General features: G+C 37.7%; 1 long non-coding RNA gene across 1 annotated transcript; it reads right to left on the reverse strand.

The window, feature by feature from the left end:
- Positions 1 to 16735: 16735 nt before the first annotated feature.
- LOC126633490 (uncharacterized) lies at positions 16736 to 17336 on the reverse strand. The gene is made up of 2 exons (XR_007627077.1): positions 17007 to 17336; positions 16736 to 16901 (listed from the first exon to the last, which is right to left on the reverse strand). It is a non-coding gene; the product is annotated as an uncharacterized LOC126633490 (long non-coding RNA).
- Between the last annotated feature and the right edge of the window lie 869 nt (positions 17337 to 18205).

The following is an 18205-nucleotide window of genomic DNA, read 5'->3' on the forward strand; positions in this document are numbered from 1 at the left end:
AGGAATCTAAAGATTCTAAACGCACTGAAGGATATCAATCATCATGCATGACGCTAATCTTCATCATTATAGTTTTGAATGCATGATTATTGTGCTGTATACATAGCTAGTTGTGTTAAAGTAGTGCTTAATATAGTACAAAGTATAAACCCTACATGCCCAATATAGGTAGCAAGCCGGCAGAAAGAATGGATCGACATGGAAGAAAGAATGTAGCTTCTTTCCGTAGCTAATAGTCAATAGCCACTAAGAGTTATATTTATTTCTTTAATTAGTAGGTACCAAAGCAAGTATAAAAATATTATCCACAACGATATTATAAATCAAAACCAGATAGATTTTACACCCTCTATGTTTAGAGCGATTTTTGAAATAAGTTACTATGTTTGAATTTTCTCATATTACTTCCTAAGATTCTGAGCAGCGATTTACACTTTTTATCTAGTGAATTATTTGAAATTTCGTTCCATCAATATGTAAGTTAATATAATTTTAAATCTTATAAAGTAATGTTAAATCTCCTGGTCTATTTTAAAAATCATCTCCAACTTTTAAAGTGAAAAAATGTAATTAACTCTATAAGGTATAATACTCATCCTAATTCCTTCATATTAACTACATTGCAGAAGATGGAATTGGTACAGAGGAAGAGGAAGAGGAAGAAGTAGAGAGAAACAAGAGAGAATCTAGAGAGAAAGTGAGTTTAGAGAGAGAAATAGGATTTGTATTGATTTGTTAAAAATGAAGATTACACATATTGTTTATAAAAAAATCCTAACTACTTTAACCAAATACTAACTACCTAACTATATTACTAACTGTATTACATTTGTTTCCTTAATACTTCAAACTATAATATATATTATCCCAACCGCATATACCAAAAGTCTCGTTCCAAGAAAAAAAATATATCGGGTTCATACGATCAGAATATAGACAATATAAAAATGAGAGGGAGGTCGGCATTCACGTAACATGTTGCCATGTTGGTGATGTAATTATAAAAAAAAATAGAAAAATGAGTATATACTAGGGTAAGGCTGGAAACCTGGACCATGACCATAAATAGCAAAATGCCAAAATATATCTATAGCTCGAAAGTTTGAGCCATTAATATTGCTGTGTTAATTATGTGGTACGTTGCAATTGGTCTGTTATAATACAATTCTTAACAATCTTTCCCCTTGGCTTCTGTCGCATTATTGATTCCTCCACACAACAATTTGCTTCTCGTATTTACTTGAAAATTTTCATAATTGTCACCCTAAATTCCTCCGATTCCTTCAAAAAATCCCCAACAAAGTAGTAATTGATGGGAAATCCCTCTGAGAAATAGACGTACCGATGATGATTGGTTATGGTCAATGTTCGTAGGGTACCAAACATCTTTTTCCTAAGCTAGAACGGAGTTGGCGATTGACGATTGCCTTATCAAAGAGTCATTATTTTATGCACGTGGTCAATATCCTAATATATATAGTGTTGAGTTTCTACATATGCGTCTCGAATTCGAAACACTTCTCTAAAATATTGTAATAATTTCGAACTTTCTTCCCTCCCAATATAATAGTTAAAAAAGAAGTCATTATTCTACAAGCTTCTTAGCTCATACAAATTGCATGCATACTTAGAGAAGCGTTCAAATAGTAAAAAAAGAAGTCATTATTCTACAAGCTTCTTAGCTCATACAGATTGCATACTTAGAGGAGCATTCAAATAATAAAAATACATCATTTTTCTCTTCTTATACACTTTTGTTAAATAATGTTCATTGTTTTCATTTGATTTATTTAATTTGATAAAATAGGTGTGACACACCCCAACTTAAATCAGGGCATGTTGGCCATCATATGAGAGTGACGTAACCATGTGCACAGTATGAAAGCAAAATTGATACGGAGAAATATGAGTAAATAAAAATCCAACTATTAGCAGTACTAATTAAGATAAGGTGCAAGTGCGAGATTAAGTGTGAAATACACCATCAGAGCATAAATAGCCTAAGTGCAGTACGACTGGACAAGTACTAGATATATAACACCCAAAGGTGATCCTACAATTGTGATGCTCTGTCAGAACCACCGTCGAAATCCCCGTGAGCCACCAAAGCACTTCTACCTAAAACCTAGAGAGGCGCAAAACAGAAAGTGTGAGTGGGAAAAAACAAAGCTTTTCAAAATCATTTCATTTCTTAAAAGTTATAACCTCTCGCCGTAAAACCTGTATAATTTCCCAGAAATTAATATATGCTATATTAGAAATCATGCTCAGGTTGAAAATCCATAGAAATATACCCTGCCAAAATATCTCAATGAAATGCCATAAGTAATCCAATTAAATATATCAACGCCAAATATCATATCAGCTGTATCCACTTAACGTTACCTGCATGGTTTAGTACATAGCTCATAATCAATCTCAATCATATCAAATCTTGCACACGAGTCGGAATCACCTAAAGTGGTATGTACGACAAGACTAGGTGTAAACTAAATATGCTATAGTGCTACGATCACGTGAAGACTGTGCGAATGATTGCGGGTCACCTATGAGTCGGAACCACTTAATGTGGTCTGTACGACAAGCTTGTGAACCTAACTTGGATCCAAGGTGAGAATATGGTGCGGGAGGTGAACATCACGTGAATGACTGTGCCCTAACTCTGGGTGGGAGCATTAACACCGGGGTGTAGATTTATGACCTCTCAATACATCACATCATATCTTGCATAACTGAAGTAATCTCATATCTTTAATTTATGAAGCACCAATCATAAAATATATGCAACTACTAATGCATAAATAAAATAGGCAGATACTTTGCATGGTGTTTCAAAACATATAATCATTCACTTTTTATTTTCTGGGAAAAAATCTCAATTATATAGGTATACACGGAAAACCAAAAGCCCACTCACTGCTATGTCGAAGGGTCATAGCCCCCGAGCCTTGATTGATGGCGCTCGTCCTCCGAATAGGTCTCACCTATATGTGAAATAACTAAATAAATATTATTTAAAGCACATACACAAAACTAGGAAATAACTTCTCATACAATGCTCAAATGGGGTGTTTGAATATACCAACGTGATCTACTCAACACCACGAACATCCCAATATTTAAAAAAAAAAATTCCAACCACCCACGCACCGCCACGCGTCGGCCAAGGCACGGCCAAACTCACCCCCACGCGCAGCCAACCGTGACGGAAACTTAACTGTCGTTAGGAATATTCCCTTAAAACCTTAACAAAAATTAACAGAATATATCCCTTCGTCTTCCTTGGTTCGTCGGAGATCGTCGCCAGCGCCGCTGTAATCATCGGTTTCTGGAAAATATTGAAACCTTCATATCTTCTTCATTTCTTAACCAAAATTCATGAAATTTGTCTCAAAATGAAGCTTACAACGAGTAGAACAAAACCTTACCAATTTTAAGCCCTAAAATCCACGAAATCTCGCCGGAGAAGCCTCGATAATCCGGCCAAAACTTGAAACTCGCGAACTGGGACTTCCTGACGTCCAAAACACTCCAACTTTCTTCCCCGAGCTTTGTGAAGACATCCTAAAGCTTCCTAGAACCCTAAAATTAATTGAAAAGGCCACGATAACGACTACATGAACAGTGCTCATGATCGGGGTTATCTTGTTTTTAGGTTTTATGAGCCCTCACGTTGAACTAAGGGTATAAATGAATTCCTGAGCTCACAAAGAACACAAAGACCACCTTCACAGCCTTGATCCGTGCCTGCAAAGGTTGGTTTGAAGTTTGTCCGTACAATTGTACGGATAATGGATGAAAACCGAGAGGTCAAACGGGTAAGGGTATGGGTGTGAGAGTGTGTGTAGTCCAGCTTTGGGTTACTAACAACCACTAAAACCACTAACTTTAAGTTCCAAAACTTAAGAACTAACTAGATTAGTCTATAACCTATACTCAAACCACAACACTATATAATGAGCTCAACGTCCAAGGAAAATTTAGTCATTTCACGTCATCGATAAAAATAATTCGGGACTGGTTATGACAACCTACCCATTTAAGGAAATTTCATCCCCGAAATTTTCCATACAATAATTACAATCCATTAATAATCATAAAACAACCTTGGATACATATCTTTCATCCAGTCCTCTGTCTCCCAAGTAGTTTCCTCCACTGAGTGATTTCTCCACAAAACCTTCACTAGGCGCACGGTCATGTTCCTCAGAACCTTATCTTTGCAATCCAAAATCGTCACTGGTTCCTCATAATAATACAAATCTGGATTAATTTCCAATGGTTGAGGAGGTATCACATGCGATGGATCAGAAACATAATGACGAAGCACAGAGACGTGAAAAACATCGTGCACTTTAGATAACTCTGGAGGCAACTCAAGCTTGTAAGAAACTTCATCGACTTGCTCGGTGATCAAGTACGGTCCGATGTATCTAGGACTTAGCTTACCTTTCACCGTACAACACCTTTCCACGGTGATAGCTTCAGAAACACCCAATCACATACATTATACACCCTGTCAGTGGCATGTCTATCTGCTAGACTCTTCTATCAGTCTTAGGCCGCTTTTAGGTTAGACTTAATCACCTGAATATTCTACGTAGTCTCATCCACGATCTCAGAACCCACCAAAATTCTTTCACCAACCTCCAACCAACATAAGGGTGTACGACAAGATTTACCATAGAGTGCCTCAAATGGTGACATACCAATACTTGAATGAAAGTTGTTGTTGTAGGCAAATTCCATTAAATCCAACTGCTTATGCCATACGTCACTAAACTGCAATACTGAAGATCTCAGCATATCTTCCAACGTCTGAATAGTCCTTTCTGATTTTTCATCTGTTTGAGGATGATATGTTGTACTATAAAATAATCTCGAACCAAGAGTTTCCTGGAATGCTATCTAGAATTTAGAAGTAAATCTAGGATCATGATGCGAGATAATACTAACTGGAATCCCATGGTACTTCACAATTTTTGATATGGACAATTCAGCTAATCGGCTTAAAGGATATTTCTCCCTCACAGGAATAAAATGTGCTGACTTAGTAAGCCGATCAACTATCACCCAAATGCCATCATAACTATTCTGTGTACGAGGAAGCTTGTACACAAAATTCATAGTAATATTTTCCTATTTCCACTGTGGAACGGGAAGTGGCTCCATCAATCCAAAAGGCTTTTTTCTTTCTACTTTGACTTGCTAACAAATGACACACCTACTCACATATTCAACAATTTCTCTTTTCATACCTGGCCAATAATAAAATGGTCAAATGGTATGATACATTTTAGTACCTCCTGGATGCATTGCATAAGCTGAAATATATGCTTCATCAAGAATCGCCTTCTTTAATTCCATATTATTCGGCACATACATCCTACTCTCTTGCATAAGCATGCCATCAATTTCTCAAATTCTGAAGTCTTTCTTCTTCCCCCGATTCCTTGCTTGAATTATTTCTTGGGTCTCTTCATCATCCATCTGGGCTTCAAGTACATGATCAATTAAAATTGGCCTGACTTGAAAATTTGCAAGTAAGGCTTCCTCTCGATCTTCCACTCCTAACTTCACTCTAATGGATCTCAAATCCGCTAGAATAGGAACATGACAAGCGTACAAAGCATTAAGTTCAACTGGAGTTTTCCTACTAAGTCCATCAGCCACCACATTCGCATGACTATGGTGATACTCAATCGTGAAATCATAATCACTAAACAACTCAATCCACCTTTCTTGCCGAAGATTAAGATCCCTTTGAGTAAAAAGATACTGAAGACTCTTATGATCTGTGAAGATCTTACATTTCTCACCATAAAGATAATGTCTCCAAGTCTTCAAAGCAAAGATGATAGCTGCTAACTCCAAATCATGAGTAAGGTAATTCATCTCATGAGGCATCAATTGTAGTGAAGCATAAGCAATCACCTTACCATGTTGCATCAACACACAACCTAGACCATTTAAGGAAGCATCACTATAAATCTCAAAATTACCACTATCATCTGGTAGTGCCAAAACAGGTGCATAAGTGAGATAATACTTCAACTGCTGAAAACTTTGCTCACAATTATCATCCCACTCAAACTTAACTTCTTTTCTAGTCAACCTCGTTAATGGCAAAGAAATGACTGAAAAATCCTTAACAAACCGTCTATAATAGCCTGCCAGGCCAAGAAAACTTCATACCTCAGTGACGGTTCGTGGTTGTTCCCAATTCTCCACAGCTGCCACTTTCTAAGAATCCACCTGAACATCTTGAGCAGAAATGACATGTCCCAAAAATGCCATTTAATCCAGCCAAAATTGACATTTGCCAAACTTAGCACACAACTGATGTTCCCTTAATTTCTTCAACACTAAAGTAAGATGTCGAACATGCTCTAATTTAGACTTAGAGTATACCAGAATGTCATCAATAAAAATAATGACAAACCTGTCTATATATGGCTGGAATACTCAATTCATTAAATCCATGAAAGCTGCTGGTGCATTTGTTAATTCGAATGACATCATAAAAAACTCATAATGACCATAACAAGTCCTGAAAGCAGTCTTAGGGACATCCTCACTGTTGATCTTCAACTGGTAATAACCAGACCTTAAATTAATCTTAGAAAACACACAGGCACCTCAAAGCTGATCAAACAAATCATCTAGATAGGGTAATGGATAATGGTTTTTAATTGTTACCCGATTTAATTGCCTATAATCAATACATAGTCTCAACATCCCGTCCTTCTTCCTTACAAACAAAACTGGAGCTCCCCAGGCTGAAGTACTAGGCTGAATGAAACCTTTATCTACTAATTCCTGCAACTGGACTTTCAATTCCCTCAATTCAACATGAGCCATTCTATATGGAGTCAAAGATATAAGATCCGTACCTGGAAGCAAATCAATAGTGAAATCCATATCTCGATCTGATGGCAATCCAGGTAAATCATCAAGGAATACATCAGGAAAATGCCTGACTACTCGAACATCCTCCACACAACTAGAAGCAACATCATTCAACACTACATGAGCTAAATATCCATGGCAACCTTTCGATAACAACCTTTTTGCTCTTACAGCAGAAATAACACCATGCCTCACCCCACTACGATCACCCACAAAAGTAACTTCAGGTAATCCAAGACGATGGAAAGTAACTGTTTTCCCGTAGCAATCAATATTGACACGATTATAATGTAACCAATATGTGCCTAAAATCATATCAAAATCAACAATATCTAACAGGATAATATTAGCTGCCATAACCACCTCCTCCATCATCACTGGACATCCTGGATATACACAATCAATATAACATCTCTCCCCTCTAGGCATAGCAAACTCTAAATCATATCCTAGAGGCGTAGGATGAGGTTGCGTCACTTGAGCAAATGTATGAGAAATGATAGAATGCGTAGCACCACAATCAATTAAAGCTCTAGCAAAGTGACCAAGAATGTTTAACGTACCCATGATCAAGTCTGGATGATTCTGAGCATCCTGTAGAGAGATATTGTTAATACGTCCCTGAGCTTGTTGTCGTCCCCACGACCTCTATTAGTTTGATTACCTTGCCCATGCACACTTCATCCCTGACTTGGCTGACCAAATTGCCTTGAAAATCCTGGACTACTAAAAGGAATCTCTACTTGTTGGGGTTGTCCTCCCTGATACCACTGAGATCCACCAGCTGAAATGGAAGGATACAATGTATACCCTCCAGGATACTAAGAATACCCACTATGGTAATAAGGATCATGCGAATACTGATATGGTCCTAGAGCATAAGGAGCAGCATCCCCCTAACAATGGTAAGCACCACCTCGACCTATCTGACCGTAACTACCAGACCCTGGAACTTGCTAGATTGACGCTGGAGGTGGCATAGAAGGCTGCTGGGGCCTCTGCTGATTCTGGGGACAATTTATAGCTCTATGTCCCATCTGCCCACAAGTAAAACATCCACTACTGTCCCGCCTACACTCTCCAAAATGCCTATTATTACATCTATGGCACAAATGAACATTTCCTCTTCTAGAATCTTCCTACCTCTCGAATCTAAGATCTCCTGAAAAACTACCACTTCTCCTCTGACCAGTGGCACTAAAACCTTCGCTAGAAGAACTGGAACTAGTTCCACTTCTATTAAAGCTCTGAGTCTTGTGAGGTCCTTAAGAAGATTAACCTTTACCTTTATCATCTTTCCTCTTGTTCCCACCATTTTCTTCCTCCTTATTATAGCTGGGCATATTCTCAGAATCTTCAATTCGTAGCAGAACCTCATAAAACTCTTGGTAAGTAGCACAGGAAGTTGTGGTCGCCATAGAATGCCACTTCTTTTTAGTACCCAATCTGAAGCGACAAAGCATCTTAACCGGATTAGCAGCAACCTCCAGATGATAACGAGATAAATCAGTAAACCTCCTGTAGTACTTGTTAGCCGTCATCTTCCCCTGCTTCAGATTTGTAAACTCTTGTTTCTTACGATCTATATACTTTGGAGGAATGAATCTCTTATGGAATAACTGCTTAAAAACTTCCTAATCAGCAGCTTCCTCGGGTGACAACTGATAAGACTCCTGTCTCTACCAGGATGCAGGCTGCTCCCCTAAAAACCAGGTAGTCGTCTCAACCCACCTATCCTCCGGAAGATTTCCCTGTTTATTCATCAAATGGAAAGCCTTCTCAAGATGATTAATCCATTTCTTTGCTCCTTCAGACCCTTCATTACCCATGAAATAATTCAACTTTAATTTATGAACAGTTTTAAGAGGTGTCCTTTGGGGAGGACGAAGCGAAGACTAAATAACATTAGCAATAGCTTCCCCTAACTGAGCAATATTGGGGAAACAAAGCTCAACAAAAGGACGTGGATCTCTACGAGGCATCATAGTTCTGACAAAAGACATCAAAATAATTAGAACATTCACGAGATAAGCAGGACTGCAAACCTAGGCTCTGATACCAAACCGACACACCCCAACCCAAATCAGGGCATTCTGGCAGTCACGTGAGAGTGATGTAACCATGTGCACAGTGTGGAAGCCAAATTGATATAGAGAAATATGAGTAAATAAAAATCCAAATATTAGCAGTACTAATTAAGATAAGGTGCAAGTGCAAGATTAAGTGTGAAATACACCATCAGAGCATAAATATCCTAAGTGTAGTCCGACTAGACAAGTACTAGATATATAACACCCAAAGGTGATCCTACAATTGTGATGCTTTGTCAGAACCACCATCGAAATCCCCATGAGCCACCAAAGCACTTCTACCTAAAACCTAGAGGGGCGCAAAACAAAAACTGTGAATGGGCAAAAACAAAGCTTTTCAAAATCATTTCATTTCTAAAAAATTCTAACCTCTCGCCGTAAAACCTGTATAATTTCCCATAAATTAATATATGCTATATCAGAAATCATGCTCAAGATGAAAATCCATACAAATATACCCTGCCAAAGTATCTCAATGAAATACCATAAGTAATCTAATTAAAATATATCAATGCCAAATATCAAATCAGCCGTATCCACCTAACGTTACCTGCACGACTGAGTTCATAGCTCAAAACCAATCTCAATCATATAAAATCCTGCACACGAGTCGGAACCACCTAAAGTGGTATGTATGACAAGACTAGGTGTAAACTAAATATGCTCTAGTGCTACGATCACGTGAAGACTGTGCGAATGATCGTGGGTCACCTACGATTCGGAACCACCTAATGTGGTCTGTACGACAAGCATGTGCGCCTAACTTGGATCCAAGGTGAGCATATGGTGCGGGAGGTGAACATCACGTAAAGGACTGTGCCCTAACTCTGGGCGGGAGCACTAACACCGGGGTGTAGGTTTATGAGCTCTCAATACATCACATCATATCTCGCATAATTAAAGTAATCTCATATCTTCAATTTATGAACTTACCTGGCACTTACTTGTGCGTCCGTAGCACCAATCATAAATATATGCAACTACTAATACATAAATAAAATAGGTAGATACTTTGCATGGCATTTCAAAACGTATGATCATTCACTTTTTATTTTCTGGGAAAAAATCTCAAGTATATAGGTATATACTGAAAACTAAAAGCCCACTCACTGATATGTTGAAGGGTCGTAGCCCCCGAGCCTCGATTGATGCCCTCGTCCTCCGGATAAGTATCACCTAAATGCGAAATAACTAAATAAACGTTATTTAAAGCACATACACAAAACTAGGAAATAACTTCTCATACAATGCTCAAATATGGTGTTTGAATATACCAACGTGATCTGCTCAACACCACAAACATCCCCATATTTTTAGACAAATTTTCCGACCACCCACGCGCCGGCCAAGGCACGGCCAAACGCGTCCCCATGAGCAGCCAGCCCTGACGAAAACTTAACTGCCGTTAGGAATATTCCGTTAAAACCTTAACAGAAATTAACGACGTTACCTGACGCCGTTAGAATATTCTGTCAAACTTGACGCAATATTCCCCTTCGTCTTCCTTGGTTAGCCGGAGACCGTCGCCGGCACTGCTACAACCACCGGTTTCTGGAAAATATTGAAACCTTCATATCTTCTTCATTTTTTAACCTAAATTCATAAAATTTGTCTCAAAATGAAGCTTACAACGAGCAAAACAAAACCTTACCAATTTTAAGCCCTAAAATCCATGGAATCTCACCGGAGAAACCTTGATAATTCGGCCAAAACTTGAAACTCGCGAACTGGGACTTCCTGACGTCCAAAACACTCCAACTTTCTTTCCCGAGCTTCATGAAGACGTCCTAAAGCTTCCTAGAATGTTAAAATTCACTGAAAAGGCCACGATCACAACTGCATAAACAGTGCTCACGATCGGGGTTCCCTGGTTTTCGGGTTTTACGAGCTCTCACGTCGAACTAAGGGTATGGATGAGCTCCTGAGCTCACAAAGAACACAAAGACCACATTCACAGCCTTGATCTATGCCTGCAAAGTTTGGTTTGAAGTTTGTCCGTATAGTTGTACAGATAATGGATGAAAACTGAGAGAGGGAGGAGACAGAAAGGTCAATAGGCAAGGGTATGGGTGTGAGAGTGTGTGTGGTCCAGCTTTGGGTTACTAACAACCACTAAAACCACTAACTTTAAGTTCCAAAACTTAGGAACTAACTAGATTAGTCTATAACCTAAACTCAAACCACAACACTATATAATGAGCTCAACGTCCAAGGGCAATTTAGTCATTTCATGTCATCAATAAAAATAATTCAGGACGGGTTGTGATAGGTGTATGAGAAGTTATAAATGGTGTGTAAAATCAGCTCCTCAAACAATTGACATGAATCCTGATGAATAACGCATACTATATACGAATTTTGAGGACATGAAATATAGTCGCTGCAAATATTATTTATACTCTTAAATAAATATGTTGTTGATACTTTAAAAATCTAATTATGCACTCCTCATGAAATTATTTTCTTTCTAAATATGGAAAATTTGAAAGTGCACAATTAAATTTTTTGTGTCAATAGCAATTAAAAAAATAATTGTAGTAATGGTCCCTCAACTTTAACCCAATTAGAGTAATGGTCCCTCTACTTTAACCAAATTAGAGAAATTGTCCATCTTTTGTAAAAGGTCTTCATAATCATTTTTTTGTAAAACATTGCTACAATATCAAGCTTGGAAATCCCAGTTGAGGTTTAAGGGGATGTTGACTATCATTCACTAAGCAGTTTGTTAGTTAACTCTTTTATAATCGCCTTAGCTAGTGGACAGTTTGTTAAGTCTGTTAAAACATAATTGCTTAGCCCGTAAGAAAGCCCTCTAAGCTATATAAATAGAGGTCTGATATCCACACACCCCAGTTTACTTCTCACACATCTTTCTAATTTTCGGCCGTCAGATCAGATGAATTGAAGAAGATCAACGGATAGAAATTAATAAAGGGTGTGTGAGAAGTAATTTGGGGTGTGTAGATAGCACAACTCTATAAATAAGGTTGTAAAAATTATTGAGATTCGTTCAGTGAAAAATGCACAAGATTAATTGCTTCAATTCTCTCTGTATTTTCTACAATTATCTTCTTCATCCTCTCTTGCTTCTTTTCTGCATTTCTATGTTCACTGCAACTCTTAACTAAAAGAACATATATAATATGATATATAAACATAAACATAATTTATTTGCCATCATAAGAACATTTTTATGAACAACATTAAGTACTGGTTTTTATTATATTTTCTAATGGCTAAGTATTAGTTATTCAAGTTATCTTAATACACACATGTGGTTTAATATCTTAACGGATAGAATGTTGTTTTTGCATTCTTGTGTCTTGAATTCGAAACTCACTCTCTTTTAAATTATTGTAATAGTTTGGAACACTCTCCCTCCTCTTAATAATAATAATAATACTAGTAATAATAATAATTTCTTTTTGAAAAAGAAGTTATCTTAAGATAGAGAAAGGATTGTCGTAAGAACTCATGAAGGACAAACTGAAAGCTTCCCCATAACTGTAGGGTTACATCAAGGCTCATCTTTAAGTCCTACCTTTTGGCATTGGTAATTGATGAGTTAACGGGACATATTCAAGATGATATTCCTTGGTGTATGCTTTTCACAAACGATATAGTGTTGATAGATGAAACTCATGAGGGAGTAAATGCAAAGATTAATATTGGAGAGAAGTGTTGGAATTTAAAGGTCTTCGCCTAAGTTGACCAAAGACAGAGTATATGGAGTGCAAGTTCAGTGCAAATGGAGGCTCAAATCAGTTAGGGGTGAGGATTGGAGATCAGGAAGTACCAAAAAGCGACCATTTTCACTACCTAGGATCTATCTTGCAAAAGAACGGAGAGTTGGATGGAAACCTCAACCATAGAATAGAAGCTGGATGGATGAAGTGGAATAATGCATCTGGCGTGTTGTGTGACCGTCATATGCCACTGAAGCTCAAGGAAAAAAAATTATAGGACAACAATGCTTTATGGTATGGAATGTTGGGTGGTGAAGTATTAACATGTACATAAAATGGGTGTAGCGAAGATGAGAATACTTTGTTGGATGTGTGGGCACACGAGAAAGGAAAAGATTATGAATGAGGATATCCGAGGTAAAGTAGGAGTAGCTGAAATTGAAGGAAAGATGACAGAAAATTGGTTGTAGTGGTTTGGACATGTGAAAAGAAGGCTTACTGACGCTCCTGTTAAAAGATGCGATTATGCGACAGAGGTTAAAGGCCGAAGGGTTAGAGAAAGACCTAGGAAGACTTTGGAAGAGACTCTAAAAAAAGACTTAGAGTACTTGGATCTAACGGAAGACGTAACACAAAACAGAGCGTAATGGTATTCTAAGATTCATACAGCCGACCCCACACTTAGTGGGAAAAGAGTTTGTTGTTGTACCAAACACATTTTTAACACCAAAAGATTAAGCTTGAAATATTAGGATAGGGTGATATGCTTCAAAATCTTTGCTTTGTGCAAGCAGATATTGATCTATCATATATCCGATTTGGAGGAAAAGATACTTACGATCATCTCCAAAGGTAGGTTTGGCAATTTTTGACACAACTCATTAACTAGACACAAAACAACACAAAATTAAGAGTTTTTCGAGTCGACAAGATAACGAAGGTCGTTATTGGGTAACCCGGTAAGCACCTGTTAAAATAATGAGTCAGTCTAGGTATACACGTGGGTAACCTGTTACACGATAAGAAAATATTAATTTAATAACTTTATACCACTAAAAAAATACTATAATTAACAGCATTAGGATTTAATCCCGAACCAAACTGAAAATTAAAATATAAACATAAATATATATGTTTAAATTAAATTTAGAAAATTGATGACCGTTAGATAACTGAGATTTAATCTTAGTCGTCCAATGTTTTTCTCCTAAATCAAACTTTTTCTCTCATTCTCGAAGGCTCGAATCGAAGCAAATGCTCTCTCTCTCTCTCTCTCTCTCTCTCTCTCTCTCTCTCTCTCTCTCTCTTTCAAATCTCATTCTTGAACCGAACTCTAGAATCTCAATCTTGGACCTCAACTCTAGTAAGTCATGAGTCCATGACCACCCTTTCCAATCTCCCTCCACCATGCCATTGTCACCACATACGACCTAGTAACCCACCACCACTCGATCTACTACTTTTGTCTTCGATTATCTTTCTCTAGATTGAACGACTCTAGTTAAGATATTTTTGTGGCAATGTTAAGATATTTTGAAATAATATTTATGTGACAATGTGGTATGTTCACGTTTAGAAAGAAAAAAAAATATTTTTCTTAACGGGTCATAACGAGTCGAGTCATTTTACCTGTTGGGTAAAATGACCCGACCTGTTAAGAACCCATTAAGATAATGGGTGTGACACGACATTACCCGTTAAGATAACAGATGTTACACGAAAACAACATGACCACAGCAACACGGCTTGTTTGCCATGCTTATCCAAATGAGATACCAAATTTTAAATATAAAATTTAAATTTGAAGGCTTATGTAGCACATTGATCCTTTTTTGTAAATTTTCTTCTTCACCCGATATGCCAAATTTAAACTATTATTAATTGCATTATTTACTTTTCATAATTGTATTTAATATTTTTAAAACAAAAGATAATAACAAAAATTATAAAAAAAATACATTTAATGTAACATCCCACATCGTCCAGGGGAATGGATCATGTAAGTCTTATATATATATATTCCTATCTCTACCTAGCACGAGGCCTTTTGGGAGCTCACTGACTTCGGGTGCCATCGGAACTCCGAAGTTAAGCAAGTTCGTGTGAGAGCATTCCCAGGATGGGTGACCCACTGGGAAGTTCTTATGTGAGTTCCCAGAAACAAAACCGTGAAGGCGTGGTCGGGGCCCAAAGTGGACAATATCGTGTTAAGATGGAGTCGAGCCCGAGATATGGTGGGGGCTCGGGCCGGGATATGACAATTTGGTATCAAAGTCAATCCCTGGCCGGATGTGTGCCGATGAAGACGTCGAGCCCCTAAGGGGATGGATTGTAACATCCCACATCGCCTAAGGAAGTGGATCATGTAAGCCTTATATGTATATTCTTATCTCTATCTAGCACGAGGCCTTTTGGGAGCTCACTGGCTTCGGGTTCCATCGGAACTCCAAAGTTAAGCGAGTTCGCGCGAGAGCATTCCCAGGATGGGTGATCCACTGGGAAGTTCTCGTGTGAGTTCACAAAAACAAAACCGTGAAGGCGTGGTCGGGGCCCAAAGCCGACAATATCGTGTTACGGTGGAGTCAATCCAGGGATGTGGTAAGGGCCCAGGCCGGGATGTGACATTTAATATACCCACTAAAAATAGATTTGAAGCTGCTGTCATATTTGGCAAGAACTCCCTCTGTTGCCATTCCATGAAATGCCGTGTAGAAATTGGCATTTCGGTTGGAAAACATTATTGCTGTATTTTTTTTACCGTTATTGTTGATGTGAACTTTTTGACATCTCATTTGGAGATGCTCTAACATGATCTTTAAATGTTTGGTTATAATGGGACAATCTGAATCAAGCCCACTATTTTGATGTAACATGTATCAATAAATTTTTTGTTAGAGAGAATAATTATTTAAAGATTTGAGTTTTTCTTAGGATCCACAAATGAGCAATGGAGGAGCCAAGATTGTAGTCTAGAAGGGGTCCAAAAGTCGCAATCTGAAACGCTCTCCTTGATCTTACAAAAGTTACTTTATCGTGTGGTGAGCAACCGACCAATGTTGTTCGGGTCGGGTATGGTGTCGTCTTCATCATCATTTTCCTTAAACCTAAACCCCAAGTTTTGTTTACATTCTTCCTTTCTCCTTCCACTAATGCCCAGACCAGAGTCCTCCTCAAAGCTTACGAGCAACGAATTATATGAACTTCATTGTCCATAGAAGCCACCAACCTCAAATAAAACTAGATGAACAAAATTAAAGTAAAAACATTGGATTGGATTCCTGAGCGTACAAAAAAACCTTGAAAACAGAAGCATAAGACTAAACTTTCATATATGAAAAAAATGCCAGGATGGGCAAGGGACCATCCTGGTCCCTTCTTGGCTATGCCTCTGCAAGTGAGGTTTGTATATATTCAAGAAAATGATAACCACACACCTTCTTTTAGCTTCTTACACACCATATTGAATTATATTCGTTACTTTTGTTTGATTTTTCTGATTCGATAATAAAAAATAAAAAGTGTGCTTGTGAAGCAAAAAACAATATGTGAAAATCATTTCACTACATTTTACTTATCGCAAAATGTTGTAAAAAAATAAAAACTTATAAGCAGTCTATGATACCTAATTAATCAGGTGGGGGACAATAGATTTGTTACAAAAACCACGTGATTTACGCCATTCTCTCCTTTGAGGAAGGAGGCAAGAAATATTTGACTTTGGAAGAGAGAAATCTAGAAACGTTCAAGTGCTTTATCCTAGGGTAAAATGTAGGGGTGGGCGCGGTGCGGTTTGGTGCGGTTTCGAGTGAAACCACAACCGAAACCAAAACATTTTGCGGTGCGGTTTTGAAGCCAAAACCGAAATGAAACCAAACCGTTTGGTTCGGTGCGGTGCGGTTTCAAACGGTTTCGGTTTGGTTTTTGAGAAAAAAAATGTACAATTTAAAATATACACCTATTTATGCATAAGACGGTCTTATTTTCCTCATATATTAATTAATGAATATGTAGTAAAATTGCAGCAAAACTGCAGCAAAAAAGAGTCAAAACTGGAAAAAAAATGCAGCAAAACTGCATAAAAATCTGCACCAAAACAGCTAAAGTTCAAACTAAAGTTCATATATGGCATTAGTAGCAAGTGTGAGGCACCACTGGATACTGGTGTCTCATATATGGAACCAGAATCCACATATATTCCAATGGACGCTGCAGGACTCTGAATACTCAACACAAAAAGAACCAAAATTAATCAACAAGACTGAGCGGTAAAATGAGAAGGCTGTACAAGAAAAGAAAAGTTTAGCTACACTGTATAACATACCCTTGAAGTTTCTGAAGCTATTTTGACACCATTAGAAAGAGTTGTAATCTAAGTTTTGCTTGGTTCAACATAATCAGGTACTGGAGGAGGGAGGTTAACACCTGGGAGCTGGGTTTCCAACGGAGGAAGAGCAAACCATTTTGGGTGTCGCGGTTCGGTTTCGGTTTCGGTGCGGTTTTGAAAACCCAAAACCGAAACCAAACCGTTTTGGGTGCCGCGGTTCGGTTTTGAAACCGAAACCGTTTCAAAACCGCAAAACCAAACCGTTTGGTGCGGTTTGATTCGATTCGTGTTTCGGTTTCGGTTTTCGGTTCCAAGTGCCCACCCCTAGTAAAATGTGGTCTAACTTTACCAAAAGATTAAGTAGGGTAACAAAGAAGTTGGATTTTTTTTTGGAATTTTTGGTATGGAAGTTTAGTCTTGAAGAGCAGTTTTTAGCTCAATTAAAGGGTAAGCCTTCAATAGTTTGGACTATTGCATAATATGCTCTTTATTTATCATATTGGTTATAAGTAAGCAAAAATGGTATTTTCTCAATTCATTGTCGTCAGATAAGATATGTTCGTCGGGTCAAATTGGTTAACGCACTTTTCTCGGCAACTCTTTTGTCGATAGTATTATTGGGCAAACATCATTTGTTGGACCATGGATGACGAAACCTTAGTTGACCCGACGAAATCCTTTCATTCGAAAGGTTTTTTTTTTATTTATTTTTTATTTTTGTAGTGATGGTTTTTTCATATAAAGGTGTTAAACTATTAAGATATTACATATTGACCTAGAAGTGAGCAATCACATAATGAACAATATTTACAGCAAAAATGGTATATACAAAATTACAAGTGAACTCAAAGTGTCTGATTCTTATTCAAACTCACATGAACTACTATAAAAGGCCAAGGACTAACCATTAAAAATAAAAACGTACCTTATCTTTTTTATCATAAGCTAATACATTAATATGCTTGGCTACAGACTAAGTTTCTTGTTTCTTTTTATTAAAAAGAGGACCAACTAGTAGTTTCATCAAGGCAGTCTACTTAAGACTCACAAAGACATTTCAGTCTCCCTCTAGCAACATCGTGGGATTCACTAACTCCAAAAATTGAACCCAAGATGTGCAATGTAGAATATAAATGTGAAATTCATCCCTAACCATTAGGCTACCCTTGGTGGTTGGAATAAGTTTCTTGTTTGGG

This window comes from Malus sylvestris, chromosome 8, assembly GCF_916048215.2.
Source record: "Malus sylvestris chromosome 8, drMalSylv7.2, whole genome shotgun sequence".
Taxonomy (NCBI): Eukaryota; Viridiplantae; Streptophyta; class Magnoliopsida; order Rosales; family Rosaceae; genus Malus; species Malus sylvestris.